This window comes from Podarcis liolepis, assembly GCF_965112155.1.
Source record: "Podarcis liolepis genome assembly, chromosome: 3".
Lineage (NCBI taxonomy): Eukaryota > Metazoa > Chordata > Lepidosauria > Squamata > Lacertidae > Podarcis > Podarcis liolepis.
The window spans coordinates 42,799,714-42,813,246 of NC_139557.1; positions in this window are offsets into that span (position 1 = coordinate 42,799,714).

Sequence of the window (13,533 nt, forward strand, 5' to 3'; positions counted from 1 at the left end):
CCAACTCTGAGTGGTATGAGATTCCAGGGGTTCTAAGAAGGAAGGTTAAAAAAAAATTAAGGGGTTCTTCCCACTGCTGTGGTTAAAACAGGCAATTTTACAGGTAATTATACAGAGCCAGTGTGGTGTAGTGGTTAAGAGCGGTACTCTCGTAATCTGGGGAACCGGGTTCACGTCTCCGCTCCTCCACATGCAGCTGCTGGGTGACCTTGGGCTAGACACACTTCTCTGAAGTCTCTCAGCCGCACTCACCTCACAGAGTGTTTGTTGTGGGGGAGGAAGGAAAAGGAGATTGTTAGCCGCTTTGAGACTCCTTAAGGGGAGTGAAAGGCGGGATATCAAATCCAAACTCTTCTTCTTCTTCCAATTGCAGGTAATGGCTGTGAATGGCTCTTTTAGACCAGGCGTGGAGAATTCCCTATAGCTTTCCAGATGTTGCTGAACTACAACTCTCATCATCCCAGGGCACTGGTCATGCTTGCTGGGGCTGATGGAGATTGCAGTTCAGCCACAGGTCCCCTATCACTGTTTTCATCATCCTTATACATTTACACAAGCTGCGCTAGGAGCCTTATTCATGGAAAACCATTAACAAACCAGATAGAAGAAGAAAAATAATGATTTCCTGAAAGGAAACAGAGAAGATATATCTCCCTTTTAGATAAACCTTCATCTACAGGTTTCAGACTTCCACCAGGATTTGCAAGCATGACAGTGTTGTGTTTGGTTCACAACAGCCTAAGAGTTTCTTCTTTTCAGTGCTCACAAATGGGATACATATAACACTAGTCAGCTGCAGAGGCAGGAGACCCTTCCTTCCCACTGTTTCCCCCTCCTGTTTGAGTTGGCTGGAAAAAAGTCATAGCTAAGAAGCCTTGGATTTGTTGGTTCAAGGAGTAAAGGTAAAGGGACCCCTGACCATTAGGTCCAGTCATGACCGACACTGGGGTTGCGACGCTCATCTCGCTTTATTGGCCGAGGGAGCCGGTGTACAGCTTCCGGGTCATGTGGCCAGCATGACTAAGCTGCTTCTGGCAAACCAGAGGAGCGCACGTAAACGCTGTTTACCTTCCCACCGGAGTGGTACCTATTTATCTACTTGCACTTTGACGTGCTTTCGAACTGCTAGGTTGGCAGGAGCAGGGACTGAGCAACGGGAGCTCACCCCATTGTGGGGATTTGAACCACCGACCTTCTGATCGGCAAGTCCTAGGCTCTGTGGTTTAACCCGCGTTCCGTTCAAGGAGTAGCAATGGCCTAAGTTGCTGGGGGTACAGAAATACGTGCCATAAACCCTCAGATCCCCTGGCCATCTTCTGACTGCAGTTCCGTTCTTCTTTTGCCTGATCCTGGAGAAACTGAATTTTGATGCCATTGCTTGAAGCGGTGTGTTTGTTTGTTTGTTTGTTTGTTTGTTTGTTTCTGTGTGTGATGGGGATGGAAGAGGAAAATATTGGGGCAGGTAAATTAGATTGAGTATTTGTGCCTGCAGTTTCTCAGGGAAGTGTCTGCCAGGGGAAATACCCTGTTTTAATGGGATCTGTTTTATGTCATTGGGCAACACAGGGTCTGTTTTAGCTACTTATTAAATTCTTTTAATTGTTTGTGTGTTTGTCTTATGAAAAGCTGATGTGCTTACTGAGGTGCCCTGTTTTGATCTGTACCCTGTGCCCAAACCCATCAACCTATGTGGGGCTGCCATCTATCTGAGGCTCCTGGAGGCAATGAGCAATTTTGGGCTCTCCTGGGAATCTCTTGTGAGTGAAACAGCCTTCCCCTTAGACCTAAACTTAGGGGTGGTGGCAGCATTTAAAAAAAAATGGGTCAGGTTTGGCATTTATCCTGACAACCATCAGCTTTACCAGTTTCAGGTAAAGTCACTTTATCAGGGCCAGGCCCTAACCTACCTCACAGGGTCGTTGTGAGAGGGAAAAGGAGCTCAAAGTAGAGTAGAACCTCTTCCATAATCCTTAATGGGCAGGAGAATGGTCCATCACCAGCAAACTGTGCAGGCTTTATACTGTAGGTAATAATTCAAGCTTCTTGAATTGTGTCCAGAAGCTAACCTGCAGCCAATTTTTCTGAGATGGTACCACTGTCAAAGACTCTTATCCCTCGCAAGAGGGGGACAGCAGGGTCTATTCCGAGCTGCAACCGCCAAAGAGTTATAATGGCAGCCTGTTGCAGTTACCACTACCATGCAAGATGGAAACTTCGACCAGCAAGTTCTGCCCTACTTGGTTGACCTGCCCTATATTAGCACAGTCAAGGATGGCAAGAGTGAAACAGTTTGTATTTTCTTTTCAAATGGCAGATGGAAGAATAGCTGTGCTGCATCACGGTCTGTGAACAACCTAGTTATTAAATGCTTTCCAACAATGGCTGCCACCTTTCGCCCTAGAACGACTACCTTTCAAGAGAGATGTGCGAAACCTAAAATAGCACATTTGCCAGTATGCTGTAATTAAGAGGACCTCGCTTATTTGTACATTAACTGCCCCCCTGCCAAAAAAGGGGAAAAAAATTATCTGAGAGAGCTGTTAAATATTTTCTAGCCGTTTCCTATCTCAAGGAGTGATCCGCTGTGATCTGGGGAGCCATTTAGCCGCTTCTCAGCGGGAGGATAGCTTTGCCTTTTACATGCAACAACAGGCTTCCTCTCCAGTCTCCAGGGAACGGGGCATTTCATGCGCTCCTTGCCAGCAGCCCTACTACAGAGAGCCTGTGAGTGACACACTTATTGCCACATTAAGGCTCTAAACGGCTGGAAAGGAGCCGCCGAGCCACTCGCGTATGACAAATGAGCTGCTCTTCAGAGCAAAATGGAAAAAAATGATCAATCATATATTCCGTCAGGGTGTTGTATACAGTGGAAGTCATGCCTGCCTGTCCATTTTGCCATGATCAATTTCACTTCTCGTTTTCCTTTAAAAGAAAAGAAAAGGGAGGGGGGAATCTAGGCTGGTTAACAGCCAGCTGGGATTTTGTTACCTAAGTTGGGCCCCAATTCAGAGATCTCAGCAAACAGCCCTAGGCTGTAAGCACACTATTCCATGAAGGGGAATAGGCAGTGCTATTTTTCTAGAAAAAGATGTGCCAGAGCTCACCATGAATGGCAATGGTGCCCATCTGAGAAGTGGAGCTGAGCTGAGCTCCGGCTGAAAAAAAGCCCTGGGAATAGGGGAATAGGGGGCTGCAGCTCAGGCACAGAGCAACTCATTCCCCAGCATCTCTGGGGGAAAGATCCTTGCTTGAAATCCTGGAAAGCCATTGCTAATAAATGTAGACAATGCTGTGCTAAATGGCCCAAAAATCATTCATTCATTCACATCCTGCCTTTTTCTCCAAAGAGCTCAAGGTGGCACACAGGATTCTCTCCCTGCTTATTTGATCCCCACAACAACCCCGTGGGGTAGGAGAGGCTGGGAGGCAGTGACTGGCCCAAAGAGGATTTGAACCCTGGTCTCCCAGGTCCTAGCTGGACATCCTAACCACTACACCACACTGGCTCACAGTAGTCTGAGGCACCTTTCTATGCTCATATACACGCACGCCAGCAACCCCGACTCCGGCAGGTTATCCATTCAGACAGCGACAACCAGCTGTTTGAAAGTAGAGTGAAATGAGGTGCCTGGAATCATTCCTGTCCTTCCAGCCTCAGACTGGCTGAAGCAGGTAACTGGTGCTGACAGTACCAACAGGCCCACGTGAAGGATTTTCTAGGTTTTTCTTTGCCTGGAACAAGAAAAACCTGGGGGTGCTCTCAAGGCCCCGCTCTTCAGTGGTGCTTAAATGCTGCAGAAAGAAAATCTACAGTGGTACCTCGGGTTAAGACCTTAGTTCGTTCTGGAGGTCCATTCTTAACCTGAAACTGTTCTTAACCTGAGGTACCACTTTAGCTAATGGGGCCTCACACTGCTGCTGCGCCGCCACCGCACAATTTCTGTTCTCATCCTGAAGCAATGTTCATATATATATATATATATATATATATATATATATATATATATATTTGCTTTCGTAGATTTTCACGGGTACAGGAATGCAGGTTTTGGTGTCTTCGGGTGTCTTCCCGTGTAAGAGTTGGGGTGTCTAGGCGACGTTTCGACGAGGTCTCAAGATGACGAGTGAGACCTCGTCGAAACGTCGCCTAGACACCCCAACTCTTACACGGGAAGACACCCGAAGACACCAAAACCTGCATATATATATATATATATATATATATATATATATATATATATATATAAAATTTTTAATAGTTTTTTTAAAACATATCATTTTCAACAGTAATTAAACATACTTTCACATCTTATTCAATTTTTTTTACTTCCCTCAATCCTGTCTGAAAATTTTCCAATCTAATCTCTCAGTATGCATTTCTTATCTTCCCTATTACATTTCAAACATCTTGCCTATTAATGTCCTGACCTATAATACCAAGTAAAAATGCTTCTGGCGAAGCAAAGTTCTTAACCCGAGGTACTATTTTCTGGGTTAGCGGAGTCTGCAACCTGAAGCATCTGTAACCTGAAGCGTCTGTAACCCGTCTGTAACCCGAGGTACCACTGTTTGTCTATTCCCAGCTAGCCATCTCCATGCAGAATTCTTGTTATGTTTGTCTCCTCCATTGTCTTAAAGCCATCTAAGCCTTGCTGAGCATGTCGGCAATATTTGGCACCGGGGATCTTTCAAAGGGATACAATCAAAACACAGGCTAGTGAGGAGGCTGTGTGCCATTTGCCTCCTACAGGATGCTGCTGTAACCATGCTGCTCTCTGTGTTATTGCCACTCCGACAAAGTGATTGTCAGGCTGACGGCCCTCACTGAAGCCAATGGAACAAAGTGCATAGGTATAAGGACGATTCTTGAATAAAGGACTGATAGGGTCACAGCTGCAATCCTATGCACAGTTGCCAAGGAATGAGCCCTAATTTTGCACCGTGGGATGTGTTTCTGAGTAAACATGCACAAGATTTCATGGCATGGATGTACTTTTGGAAGAAGAAGGAGGACATTTTAACAGTCACATAAAAATCACTTACCTTTGCAGTACTCATGCCTGAAGTCCTGCCCTTAATATAGTAGCAGAATATCAGGAAGCGGCCACAGCTCAGTGGCATAGCGTCTGCTTTAAATGCAGAGCACTTTCAATGCAGATTCCCAGGGTGGCTGGGAGACGGAGAGCTGCTGTCAGTAAGTGTAGATGGACTGAGCTAGATGGACCAGGTGGATCAGTATAAGATAGCTTCTTAAGTTTCCAACTGCAAGTGGGTCCTTGGTTTGAAAAGATTCCTATTTACAGATATACACACTCATCTGAATCTGCATCTGCTGTACAGGAGGAACAGGGAAATCCTAACCCCCATCTATTCTGTCCTGTTGAAATCAGTGGGGCTTATTCCCAGGCAGAGATGGGTGAATATGTCAATTTTTGTTTCTCTCATTTTCCCACTCTGAAGTTCAGGTGTCATGAAAATCACCAGGATTTTAGTGCTAATTTCTCCTAATATGCACATTTTTGTATATATTTTTTCCTATAGTTCACATTTTTTGGCAAAGCAATTTCCCCTAATATAGCACATTTTTGTATGTCTTTTTCACTAATATATGCATTTATAAGCATGATTTACCCCTGTACATGCATTTTTGACACATTACTCAGTTGGGTAGCAGCACTGTAACATTCAGAGATATTCAAATTTTGAAAGTTGACTGTGTTTCAGTTAACACACTGCTTTAAAAAGTGTGAATTTGGTAAGTTCACTTTTACATGTGAATTGATTTGTAATTCTCCCTCATCTCTACTCCCAGGTAAGTGGGGTTAGGATTGCATCCTATATTTTACTTGGTTTAATGTTTCTAAGGCAAGGGAGCAAAACTCCCTAACGGGTTCATCTTTTCTGTGTGCTTTGCAGAATTTACAAAATGCTCAAGAGAGAAACTAGAGAATGTTAGAACATATAACATCAGAGCCAGAGGAATGCATACACATTATGAACAAGGCAAGTCATTAACCAGCAGTGAATTTCATTAGAAAGAAAACATTAAACAAAATTTTATAAATCCTCAGTGGCAAACCAGCAAGCACCGAGAGATATCGGAGAGTTTTGAAAAATTGCAAGGAGCAAGAAAGCAATTTCTTTCTTGTGTTTTGTTGGCAGATCAAAGTTTACTGCTCACACATGAACAAATTTGCTTCTCCAAAACTGCATCACAAGTAATTTTTAAAATAAAACACATGTGATCTCTTGTTGCGATATAAAAGTAGCATAGAGCCAATGAAAATTTGACCGCAATCTGCCTCTTGTAAAAGTTTATCTCCACTAGATCTCACAGGGCTTTCCATTGGCTAACCAGGAGATCTCAGATTGATGAGCCCTGTGGAAATCCTTTTGCTGCTGCTGCTGACTCTTTGAATAAACTGTAGTCTCCTGAAGAAAGGCTATGGCTTGACTCTTCTGCATGTGATTTCATTTATTTTGAACATCTATTGTTTGCCCAACCAACAAAGCCCTCTGGGTGGTTCAAAAGGTAAAGGTAAAGGGACCTCTGACCATTAGGTCCAGTCATGACTGACTCTGGGGTTGCGGCGCTCATCTCGCTTTATTGGCCAAGGGAGCCGGCGTACAGCTTCCGGGTCATGTGGCCAGCATGACTAAGCCGCTTCTGGCGAACCAGAGCAGCGCACAGAAACGCCGTTTACCTTTCCGCTGGAGCAGTACCTATTTATCTACTTGCACTGCGTGCTTTTGAACTGCTAGGTGGTTCAAGCAGAGTTGCAATTCACACATTAAAATCTTACACCATTAATTAAAACATTTTAAATATTCAAAATCAATCTTTCAGGTACAATCAGTGGTGGGCAGTTTGGTTGGACTGTGCTCCTGACCTGACCTCCCTCCAGCTGTGTTGCTGCAGGACAGAGAGTAGGAGGGACATGGCTTGGCATAGTTGGTGCAGTGCTAACACACCAGCTGAGCCCATTTGGTGGTGCTGCCAGGCTGTTTGCACTACACCAGCCTTGCTGCTGTGCACCATTCTTTCCCCATCCCGGTACGCTGCAGCAAGTCAGCTGGATGGAGGTCATGTGAGAAGTGCAGCTCCACCACCACACCGTCAGCTGCTTGGTAGAATAAACTTTGCAATGTGGCCTTATTAGAGAAACTCACCAGCAACATGAGGATTGCATGGTGATGATAAAATACCAGAACCTCATTCTGCCACTTGTCATCCATTTATTTCATGCAGAAGAAAAAGCTGAATAATTTCTTTCTATTGATGCTTTTATCAATGTTACTATGATTTGGTATGTTGCATACCACCTTGCTGTATTTTTTTCCTGAAAAGTGTGGTCTATAAATATATAAACAAGCAAGCAGGCAAAAAGCGGAGCTGCAAGGTGTCCATTGGCCTGCTATAGAATGTTTTGGATCGCTTGGCTTTTCCTTTCCCTTCTTGACATGACTGCACACTGGCTCAGGAGTCAAGACCGGTGGCAACGGCACAGGCAAACCCTGAGAGATTGTGGTCTAACTCACAACAACCTCCTTTGCTTTGTATATATGTTTGTTGCATTGTAATTGTTGGATCATGATAAATTGCTTTTCTTTTTAAAATCCCTTTTTAAAAAAGAAAGGATTAGTTCAATTAGCTGCACCAATTAAAACTAATAAACCCATCTCTTAATTTTCTACTTGAAAAACTACGCTAGTAGCATAACATTTAAAACCCATCTTAAGTAATCTGTTGCCTGGGCAGCCCCTCACCTTCCCAGCAAGAACAGCTACAGTAGCAGTAATTAATTGATAGTATATGTATCAATTTTTCCCCCAAAGGATATTTATTCTTTTTTAAAACACACACACACACACACACACACACACACACACACACACACACACAAATACTCTCTCTTTCTCTGAAAGACATCCTATATAGGCTTCTCACTCTTCTTTCGTGCAAAATAATTAAACAGATTGCTTAAAATGCAAATAGCAAAGTTGTGACCAGGTACTGCTTAGGGAGAGACCAGCAGTGTGGGCAAGAAAGGAGGTAACAACTAAAGGACCAATTGAAACAGGAAGCTGCTATGAAAGAACTAATTCCACAGCTATTGGTGGGGATGAGGAAGAATTGAACAACCAATGAAAGCACTGCCTTCTGGGAGAAGCTGCTAGGCCTTTGCTGAACAGGAATGACAGATCTTGGCCGGGATGGGGGGCATTGCTAGGATTCTTGCAGGGGAATAAATTGTTGTATTGTGTGCCTTGCAGAACACTATTGCAATTTCACTTTCCAGCTGATTGTGGAAGAAAAATGCTTCAGCAGTGCTGAAGAACCCTAGTATGGAATCAGCTTCAGTCTCTCAACAACAGAAGACGAGAGAGGAACTCTGGGATTTGTCTCGTGGCTCAGAAGTAGCATTTGGAATATTCAACATGAGCTTTCTAGAAAGTACATCTTGGAACAATCCTCATGCTAGTTTTATTGTCAGGTAAGGTTGCTGCACTTAGTCAAATGGGCACGGTGTGCTTTAAATATCTGGTCTGAGACAGCTACCCAAAAATGCATGGCAAACTGCATTAAGCAGATGTGCAGTAGCCATAGAAACCGCAGGCTACACAAAGCAAACAAACATGCACATTACCTACAATTTGATTCATGTCGCTTCTGCTGCAGCTGTTATAAAACTCCTTATATGGTACGCGGTGAAAAATATGCCGAGTATGAATCCTGCAGGATAGAGAAGAAAGCCATTTAATCCTTAATGGTGCCACAAAGATATTCAAATGAACTAATAAAGAAATCAGTGAGATGTGTCATTAGCACAAAATTAAAATTGAAAGAGAGTGGAAATATGTTGTCACAGTCTGATTTAGGAGTAGCATGGCATTATTACAACAGGCGCTTCCGAAATTTTTCTTAAGGGATTTGTCCATTGATTCCCCACCTCCTTTGAGTGGAAGGTCCATAAGACATCTCTAGCTGGCCCACCAGTCTCTCCCCTCAAACCATACCCCATACTGGCTCTGCCTTGCAGCTTCTTGGAGTGTTTTTGCCTGGCTGGAATGTGTCCTTCAGCTCTGATAGCACCTCTTGAAATTCAGCAGAACTACCACCTGTCCCATTTTCCCATGTGGAATGAAAACTAGGCACTGGATCTTTTTATATGCTAAGCCAGGGGTATGCATCCACAAGGCCTTTGTGCAGCCCTTCGGGTTCTCCCTAGGCTATGCCCCTCCCTGGCAGGCCCTGTTCTGGACATTCTTGTGAGCTTTTGTTGGAAGGAATGCATCTCTAATAATGCCTCTTGCTTGCCTAGGTGGAGAGAGGGATGTGCAGAAACCTCTGGAATGTAGGATTTGCACAGCTGGAATGTAGTCTTCTCTAAAAAGGTAAGAGTTGCACAGCCATTGTGTCTGGAGTAGGTAACCTGAGGCCCTCCATATGCTGTTGGACTCCCACGTGCCCCAGCTTGCGAGAACGCACACTATTTGGCTAGAGAACTGCCTCGAAAAACTCTTGATTTTCAGGGATGGTTGTGTTTCAGTTAGTAAATTGCTATGGAAAGTGTGAATTAGGTAGGTTAACCTTTAAATGTGAAGCAAATTGAGTTCTCCACCCCCATCCCAGCTGAGTAGATATATATATAGCATAGCACTATAAGTCCAATGAACCAAATTAGTGGTGACTAAATTCAGCTGAATCAGAACCAATACATTAACTGAAATGTCCTCATGTCTGAATGTGGGGCTGTTTCTGACCCAGTGACGAGCTTCAATGCATGCATGTATTTTAATACGAGAGACAAAGTGAAGAGAGGCCTGTGGCCCTCCAGCTGTCCTTGGACTCCATTTCCCAACAGACCAAGACAGTACAGCCAATGGTCAGGGATAAAGGGAGCTGTAGTCCATCATTATCCAGATGACCACAGGTTCCTCAGTCTGGTTTTTGTGTGGCATGGAGGCAATATGATGTTATTTGTCAGTGTTAGAACTACAGAGAAAAAATGAGTTCATAACTGTACAGATAAAACAATAAGGAGATGAGGAGAAAGGAATCCTAATGGTTTTCCTGTGTTTGGGTTCTGTGAGTAATGAGGCATCATTTTCATTAGTTCAAATAGTAATCTAAAGAAAGATACTGCACCCCTGATCTACCAGGAATTTAACAAGCAAATTCCGAGTTTTGACTGAAACTCTGAGCTCACTTTCCAGATTCCGCCTCAAAGGCTACTTGTCAGTCTTTACTTAGAACAATACATTTCAAATTACTGCAGTTGAACAGCTGAAATATTACCTCAGCTTCCTGAAATCTATATTGTGTGGAGCACCCATACCTAGAATACTCTGACAGTATTGGGGTCCAGGGGCACAACAAGCATTTGTTTAAACCATATCCTGTCATTTGTTCAGATACAGCAGCAATGGGGAACCTGAGGTCCAGGGGCCAAACGTATCCTCTCTGTTGAACCATCAGGACTTTGGCCAGGCCTCCTCCTCAGGCCAAAGCTCTCACCAGCCCTCATCTGCACCCTCTTCAGGTACTTTTGCTTGGCTGGAATCCTTGAACTGTGATAATACCTCTTGTTAGGACTGGGTGGAGGTGTTTGTGTAAAACTCTTGACTTTTGTGTGGCTAGATTGCAGCCTACTGCACACAACAGACAATCACATCCATCGCCCTACCCACATTTTGGCCTCTGACTGGCCCCACAGCAGCCCTTGCAATTTTGCCCAGAATAGAATGTGGCCCTCAGGCTGAGAAAGGCTTCTCACCTTGATATGCAGGTGTAAACAGAGGAAGAAACAAGCTGGGCTATTTGGCTGTCTAATTTTGATAGTGAATTTGGATGGACGGGGCTGTATCTTAGTTACCTCTAAGAGCTCCTCATTGCTTTTCCTTGCCTATTCCCTACAGAAGAGGCCTGCCAGCCATCTTGCCTGGCTCAACAAGGACTAGAGGTGCCTGTGTGTGTGTGTGTGTGTATACACACTACTTAATTGTCAAAACCTCTCAGTGGCTTACACAGAACATAAAATATACTTTAAAAGTATCAGTAAATATCAGAAGTTAAAAACAAATTGACCTAGCATAAATAAAGCATAAATAAAATCAGTAGTTAAAAGTATGGGATTGGCATTGTGTGGCACTTGTAAAAGTGCAGAATGAAATGGACATATCCAGGATAAGGCAATCCCACAAGTAAACTGGTCCCAAGCTGACAGGAGCTTATATATTAATAGTAACAGCTTGAATTTGGTCCAGTGCAGTGCTTTTCTTCTAAAAAAGAAAAAGAAAGGTGCCAGTACTCACCATGAAGTTGTTAAAGTAAGTGCCAGTGCTTTTCTTCTATGACAAAAGGTGCTGGTACTGCGTACCCTTGAGTGCCTCCAGAAAAAGAAAAAGGAAAACACTGGTCCAGTGCAGTGGCAGCCACTGCAGATCTTTCAGCAAGGGTGTAATATACTGATGCAATCTCAGTCCTCTTAGCAATTGTGCTGCAGTATTCTGTAGTAACTGCCGTTTCTGGATCAAGTGCAAGGGAAGCCCCACAGGCAGTGCACTGCAGTAGTCCAGTCATGACATCCACAGTGCCTGGACATCTGTGGTTAAGCTCTCCTGGTCCAGGAATGGCCACAGCTGTTGTACCAGCCAAAGCTGGCAAAAGATGCTTCTCGCCACCGAGAGGCTCCCTGAGCCTTCAGTGACGAAAGCTGGATCCAGAAGCAGCCCTCTACTTCAGGGAGGGTGCAGCCCCATCCAGGAGAGCCAAGTGGCCAAGTTGTTAAATTGCCATTCAGCACACCTGGACCTCTTTATGCAGATGCTTGAGCTTTGTTAATGTAGAAACTCAGGCAATGTAAGTGATCTTTTTGCCAGTGTGGGTCTTATGCTTGTTTTGCAAAGCAATTGAAGCAAGCCTAATCATGTTAAGCCTCATCAAGAACAAAAAGGAGAGGCACTATCTAACCAGTTTTTAAATATGTTTTATTTTTATGCTGTTGCCATAACAGACTAACACGGCTACCCTTCTGGGATTACGTGCCTCACGTGTGAAAATGTCCTGGCACTACTGAGTCCAGCTATTAACCATCTTTTCCAACAGCCTCTTGCAATTTTCACTCCGCATAGACCAGAAGTGTTCTAAATGATCACATTAATCTGGTGGAGAAGATCCTTCTCAGCAGAATACCTCTTTTGGGCCTTCTTCACTTGGTCTCTTCTCATGAGATCATAAAGGGGCTTCGCCGAGCTAGCAGAGTTCTTTGCAAGTCCCTGGGCATAATCAAAAAATTCCAGAACAGTTATTCTTTTTAAGCTCATTTCAAGTAGGCAGTTCAGGCCAGTTAAGGAGAGCTGAAACCTTATCTGGGTCTCTGGTAGCTCCATCTTGTGATAAAATAGGATCCAAAATCATAAAAACTGGCATTCACCTCTATATATTTTTAGACTATCTCTCCACTTCCATCCATTTCTTATGTTATTATTAAAAAAATATTTTAAAAACCCAGTGATTCCCACCTAAATTAAATAAAAGAACGGAAAGTTCATTTGCAATTTAGTGTTTCTAACTGCAGATGTTGTCTGCTGTGTGGCTAAAAGATATGAGGGTTGGTTCTCTAACTTAATCCATTCCCGGAGTCCGTTCGACTCCCAAAACCATTCAGAAACCAAGATGTGGCTTCCAGTTGGCTGCAGGAGCTTCCTGAACTCAAGCGGAAGCTGTGTCAGAAGTTCGGCTTCCAAAAAATGTTCACAAACTGGAACACTTACTTCCGGGTATGTGGCATTTGGGAGCCAGTTTGTTTGGGAGCCAAGCCGTTCAAGTACCAGGGTGCAACTACATATTCAACAAAGGTATTCTCAGAGAAGACATATTGAAATTAATGGACCTAAGTTAGCTATCTCCAGTAATGTCAGAGGGTCTAGGTAAAGGTAAAGGTAAAGGGACCCCTGACCATTAGGTCCAGTCAAGGCCGACTCTGGGGTTGCGGTGCTCATCTCACTTTATTGGCCGAGGGAGCCGGCGTACAGCTTCCAGGTCACGTGGCTAGCATGACTAAGCCGCTTGACCTGGAACACTGGTTATTGCACTACAGAGATAATGGCATAATGGTGTTGGAAACAAATAAGTCTGAAAATAAAACTTCCAGATGAATCCTAGTTTTGCTTGAGCCACTGAAGTGCAAATTTCAGGTCTTTTGCACCACACTTCAGGGGCCACACCCATAAGAGCCAGGCTTAACTAGAAACAAGGCAGAAGTTAAAAGTGTTTGCAAAGAATGTCTCCTCTCACCGGGCATCAGACTTCAACTTGTGTTGCTGTATATTAACATTTTTGGTGGGATTTATGATCACAAACTGGGAGTGGGGGTGGAATCCTGGCTTCATTCTTGTTGGCATGCAACCAAGGAAACGGGGGCAATTGGCAGGCCCCCAGCTGGCTCCAGCCCACTGGCCAGTGTGCCGGGCGATCGCCAGTCCTTGATGCAGCATCTGCGACCCGAGCTTCAGAATCTAGGGCAT